At 34.0% G+C, this 6,625-nt stretch overlaps 1 non-coding gene across 1 annotated transcript; it reads left to right on the top strand.

Moving 5' to 3' along the window:
* Positions 1-5,212: 5,212 nt before the first annotated feature.
* On the top strand, positions 5,213-5,319 carry LOC139865337 (small nucleolar RNA R71). Its single transcript, XR_011764863.1, has one exon. It is a non-coding gene; the product is annotated as a small nucleolar RNA R71 (small nucleolar RNA).
* Positions 5,320-6,625: the final 1,306 nt, after the last annotated feature.

Raw genomic sequence — 6,625 nt, 5'->3', positions numbered from 1 at the left:
GTGAGACTGTAAACCACATCGTTACTACCATTGTTCATACCGCCGTATTGAAATCACTGATGTACAAAGTGTGAAGAATAAAGAAGTGATTCTAGTAAAGTTATATTCAAGTTCTATATTGCTTGAGGACAAGCAACGCTCAAGTGTGAGAATATATGATAATGCTAAAAACGAACATATATTTCATAGCATTATCCCTCAAGAAAGACAAGCTTTTAGTTGCAATTGTTCTATTTACAAGTGATATTCGTTTAAATAATAAAAGGTGAAGATAAAAGATAGATTCGACGATTTGAAGACACAAACGACCAAAAATCTAAAAAATACAAAGTACAATCCAAGTGGTTCAATTTATTGATGAGAAACGTCTCAAAATTACAAGAGTACAATCCGCAAAATGCAAAGTACAAGATATTAAATAGTACGCAAGGACGTTCGAAAATCCGGAACCGGGACATGAACCAACTATCAACGCGCGACGCAACGGAGCTAAAATAACAAGTCAACTATGCACATGAATATAATATAATATAATATATAAATAATTCTTAAAATTATATATATATTATATTATATATTAAAAACCGTCGGCAAACTAGCAAACAAGTGAATGTGGTCTGATCCAGCTGGCCATGCGATCGCATGGCCTGGAGACACAAAAACCATGCGGCCGCATGGCTTCCTGTAGCATGCCAAGTCCTATAAATCTCACGATTTCTGGCTGAAATATAACACACATTTTTCTATCTATCTATCTACGATATATTTATATTTATATTTTATAATTTTAATTTTAATTTAAGTTTAATAATAATAAGGTTATAGTGGCGAATATTTTAAGTTTGTAAGTCAAAATTCTGTTCGTGTAACGCTACGCTATTAATACTCATTGTAAGTTATGTTCAACCTTTTTAAATTAATGTCTCGTAGCTAAGTTATTATTATGCTTATTTAAATCGAAGTAATCATGATGTTGGGCTAAATATTAAAGATTGGGTAATTGGGCTTTGTACCATAATTGGGGTTTGGACAAAAGACCGACACTTGTGGAAATTGGACTATGGGCTATTAATGGACTTATTATTTGTTTAACTGAATGATAGTTCGTTAATTTAATATAGAGATTTACAATTTTACGTATCTAATAATAACCATATACACTCGATCGGACACGATGGGCGGGGTATTTATAAGTACTAATAATCGTTCATTTAACCCGACACGGGAATGGATTAATAGTCAATGGACTCATTAAAACAGGGGTGGATTACATACAAGGACACTTGGTGTAATTGTTAATAAAGTATTAAAACCTTGGATTGCACGCAGTCGATATCCTAGTGTAATTATTAAACAAAGTATTAAGACCTTGTTACAAGTTTAAGTCCCCAATTAGTTGGAATATTTGACTTCGGGTATAAGGATAATTTGACGAGGACACTCGCACTTTATATTTATGACTGATGGACTGTTATGGACAAAAACCGTATGGATATATCGAATAATCCAGGATAAAGGACAATTAACCCATGGTAATAAATTAAAATCAATACTCCAAACATCATGATTACGGAAGTTTAAATAAGCGTAATTCGTTTATTTTATATCTCATCGTACTTTAAATTATCGCACTTTTATTTATTGTCATTTTATTTATCGCACTTTTAATTATCGAATTTTTATTTATTGTCATTTACTTTACGCTTTAAATTAAGTTGTATTTATATTTAATATTTTACATTAGGTTTTAATTGCGACTTAAGACATAAAATCGACAAACCGGTCATTAAACGGTAAAAACCTCCTTTTATAATAATAATACCACTTATATATATATATATATATATATATATATATATATATATATATATATATATATATATATATATATATATATATATACACACACACACAAATATAGTTTTTAAAAAAATATAGCGTTAACTTGGCTAGCTCCCTGCGGAACGAACAGGACTTACTAAAAACTACACTACTGTACGATTAGGTACACTTCCTATAGTGTTGTAGCAAAGTTTAGATATATCTACTCTAATAATAAATAAATAACTTGTGTAAAATTGTATTGTATTTAATAGTATTTCGTAGTAAAAATATAACTATTTCATATACACCTCGCATAACATCAATAACCACAAAGTCAGTCGAAAAGACGAATTTGTCAATCTTAACCATGACGTTCTCAGCTATTCCCTTAGGATATCTAGTGGATTGGTCAGCTAGCTGGATACTCATTTTGGTAGGGTTAAGGTTTCCAATTTCGAGTCTCTGGAACAGTGAGTAGGGCATGAGATTGATGCTGGCACCAAGGTCAGCGAGAGAATAGATAGTATCAGATTGGTAGATAGAACAAGGAAGGGTAAATCTTCCTGTGTCTCCTAGTTTTTCAGGAAGAGTATTTAAGATAATGGCTGAACAACCCGCGTTCAGTGGGACATTGGGTACTTCGGGTACTGATGTGTAAAATCGCATATATAAATTATGTTGGAAAATAAAGGTTTAAAGATTACTATACACTAACGGGTAGTGTACCTGATCGTGCAATAGTATAAAGTTGGTAAATCCAAAATCGTTCCAAGGACAGTTTAAAAGTGAGAATTAAGATTGCAACTAATGAAAATAAACTAAGTTAACCTATTAAAATTGAAAGTACGAGATAATGGGTTTTGTGGCTATTTAATGATTAGCCAAATCAAGATTTGATTTGAAAATAAAAACAATATTTTTGGATTTTAGATTTATAAAAAGTAAAACAAGAAAGCAATTAAGATAGTTTTAATATCAAATGGAATGAAAATGCTCGTCTAGACCTTTTACCCTCGGAATTGGATGTTTTTATACTTTAGCCCGATTTAAGACTCAATACATGCAAATTACTCAGTCGAACTGCCAAGAGTTCTCTTTAGCAAGTATTCAAACTAGAATTACTAGATGTAGGGTTCCCTGGCACCTAAGACCTTTTCGTTTGTGACTAATTAATTAAATAGATCAAAGATTTAAATAACAGTTGCCTTTGCGTTCGCTCTACACAATTCACCCCTATATCGTCTAACCGTTTAAACTTAATTTACCCCTTGGTCCGGTTTAGCAAACAACCAATTAAGACAAATCAATTGTAAACTAGTGTATTAAATCAACAAGAGTTCTCTTTATCAAACAAATACACTAATCAATCAAGTTCATAAAGTTAAACATCAATAAGAATCGATCTTTTATTCAAACTATTGAAATAAACTTGCATAAGTTCATAAATCATAAATCATAACATCCAAAACCTCTGTTATTAATCTGGACAAGCATAAAGTTTTTAGCTCATGACCATAAAATAAATTGAATACACACACAAATTATTACCGCATAAATAAATCATCATCCACATAGACATGAATAAATAGATTAAAGTAGCAATAATAAAATATGTATTCGAAAACAATCACCAAAATAATATTGAGTATGAGTTAACTGATTGGAGAGTGTATAATAAATTGATTATAAAAAATAAAAAGACACTCTCCTTCTTTGATCTCTGTTTCACGCTAACAAACACCAAATAAGGAGCAATCAAAATCACTAATTTAATTTGCCTCTTGTTTCTTTTTTTCTTTGCAGTTCACGAACAAAAACCCCAAAAGGGATTCGGCTCAGCCGTGCCCCCCACACCTCACGGCCACCCCCTAAAATAAAATAATAACTTTTTTTTTTGTCGAACTAGTTCTTTTGTTCTAACCCTTAATTCATTTAAAGCCCATGATTAGTCCACTCCATAGTATTGGCCCAATCATCTCTCCTCATGACATAATATGATTAAAAACAAATATAAAGCCTTCTCAATTTCCAGCCGTCCCATTTTTATTCTTATAAAAACCGGGTCATGTATGGCCCAAAATTGACTTAAACTTTGATCCTCATTATATGAAATTTAATTTCACACCAAAAGTCCACTCCAAAATTAGCAAAAAAAAAAAAATAAATAAAAATAAAAAAATTGTGAAGGACATATATCCATGGACTAACCGTTTTGCTAATGTTTTTTGGTAGTCTACATGCACTTATTGCTATAATTATAATCTTTGTAGTCGACTATTCCTCGTTTATGTAACAACTCGCTCAGAACTTTAGAAAACCATCAAAGTAGTAGTTATAGCCCTTTGAATCACCTAATTTCGTGTCCATGAGAAACTTATGGCCAAAACGCTCAAATACACTGAAAACACGAATCGAATCACTTCTTGATACAAATACACAAATCCACATAAATACCACCAAAACGTCTCCAAATCGTATCCAAAGGACCAAAATATGAATGATATTGCTATGATAAACGTAGTTGAATTATGCAATATCAGGTACCTTATCCTTGGTTGATAGGAGTTTCCTAAAATACTTCTTACTATGAGGATTTTTAGACATAGTGTCCAAAAATTTACCGTCAAGCTTGAAAGATTTCATCTTGTTGTGTCTTTGCTTGAGATGGTCCAGGAATGGAATGGGTGTTTTCCTAGTAGGTTTAGGTGATGACTCAATGACTACTACTGAACGGGTATTAGTTAGTTTCATCTCCTTAGAAGAAACTGAAGGTTGGCTATGTGTCACCTTTGAGTCATTTTTAGGACAACCTAGAGAATCGAGACGTTGATTTAGTTGGCTTATTTGATTTTCAAGACTACTCAAGTGATTAGTCATGACTAAGTCAGCTGCGTGTTGTCTTGTTGTGATCATGTGGATGATACGCAGTAGGATATCGTCTAGACTTGTCTCTGGTGGGGTAGTGGGTTTAGTGGGTGGGTTGTGCGAATAAGCTAGGATCTTATCAGAGTAGAAAATAGAGTCCTCACATTCAGCCTCGTATACCTTGGCCAAATGTGGTTCAATACAATTCTGGCATAATTGCACTTGAGACACATGTTACGGGAGTTTCTTTAGCTCTCCGACTTCTTTGGTGAGATTTTCTATTTGGTCCGAGAGAAATTTGATGGTTTTAATTTTGATAGGATCAGAGGCGGAAAGCGGTGTTACTGATGAAATGTGCTCTTCCGTGTTTCAATCGTGATGGTGCATAGTCATCTCCTCGATCAATCTCCAGGCCTCGTCAGCAGTGAAGTTCATGAAGATACCTTGAGAAACAGTATCAAGAGCAGACTTGTTGTTCAGATTCAGACCTTTGTAGAAGGTCAAAATTTGATCAGAGCTCTCAAGACAGTGGTTCGGGCATCTTCAAAGCAAATGTTTAAATCTCTCCCATGCAGTGTAGAGTGATTCATCAGAAGCTTGTTGAAAGTTTACGATGTCATTCCTAAGTCTGATTTTTTTGATGGGGGAAGGTACTTGATTAAAAATGTTGTTGCCATTTCCTCCCATGAGGTGATAGAGTTGGGTTCTAACCCCTCGAACTAGGTTTTTGCATGAAGAGTTAAGGAATAGGGGAACAGATATATATGAACTACATCTTGTTCAACCCCGTTTTGCTTATATGAGTTGGATAAAGAGAGGAATATATCTAAGTGAGAGTTGGGATTGTTAATTGGTAAGCCATGGAATAGACAGTGATTCTGAATGAGTTATATGATGCTATGCTTAAGTACAAAAGATGCTCCGTTAACCTCTGGATAGAGTATCGGTCCTCCTCATCCTTCTAACGAGGGTTTGGTGATGTCAGCAAGAGTGATGCGTGCGGCCATCGTCGAACTATCAGCAGGTAAGTGTGGATCTCGTCGGATGGGTACAATGTATGATATCAGATAGAAGAAAGGATGTGTCGGAATAATTCTTAGCGGTCTAAGTAGGTTAAACCATCCTAAAGGTTCACTAATAAGGAAGTCCATTTTAAACTTTTTAATTAAACTAAATTAAGCTAATATTATCTAACCTAACTACAGTAAACTAGTAACTTCTGACAAAGCTAGTCTCCGTCAAAAGGGTCTCTTAAAAACTAAGTAACCTAAACAAGCTCTAAATCGTACTACCGCTCCCCGGCAGCGGCGCCAAAAATTAACTCTCTCCTGATATGCCCGAATCGGATGGTTTATTTATGCGGTGTCATTAGGTCACAAAAACGTCAATTCAGGATATCAACAGAAGAAGTTAATTGTTTAATTTATATATGCTGGGCCTAAATCTATTATTCCTTCCTATGGGTTAGCAAGGGCAAATATGACCTAGGGTCATTCCTTGAGCGGTCGAATTTGAAACAAAGCTTATCTAAATAATTTAGTAATTAAGATGGGTTTATACACAATTTAATATCCAAGACTAGTGGCCAGGTACACCTTGTGTGGAGAGGCAGGATCCTTTTGGTCACAATAAATTGGCGACTGTTCAGAAAATCCAACAACCAAGTCCAACCGGTTTATTCTAGACACCACTTTATCCGGAATATCAAATTATGTACAGACAATAGTTGGGTTGATTTGATTTATAATTGTATTTAAAATATTAAAGCAATATAATTAAAATAAGATAGCTAGAATGCAACAACTAAAGACAGAGAAGATGTGGTTCACCATGATTTAAGATAACGTAGTGTCGGGATGATTATGAGACACTCCTTTGATAGATATACATTGGTGTGAACACTAGATTTCCTACTAAGCGGTTTCCTGGTTAGCAT

This window comes from Rutidosis leptorrhynchoides, chromosome 8 (genome assembly GCF_046630445.1).
Source record: "Rutidosis leptorrhynchoides isolate AG116_Rl617_1_P2 chromosome 8, CSIRO_AGI_Rlap_v1, whole genome shotgun sequence".
Lineage (NCBI taxonomy): Eukaryota > Viridiplantae > Streptophyta > Magnoliopsida > Asterales > Asteraceae > Rutidosis > Rutidosis leptorrhynchoides.
The sequence above is the reverse complement of the archived record's forward strand: the minus strand, read 5'-3'. Positions and strand labels throughout refer to the sequence as shown.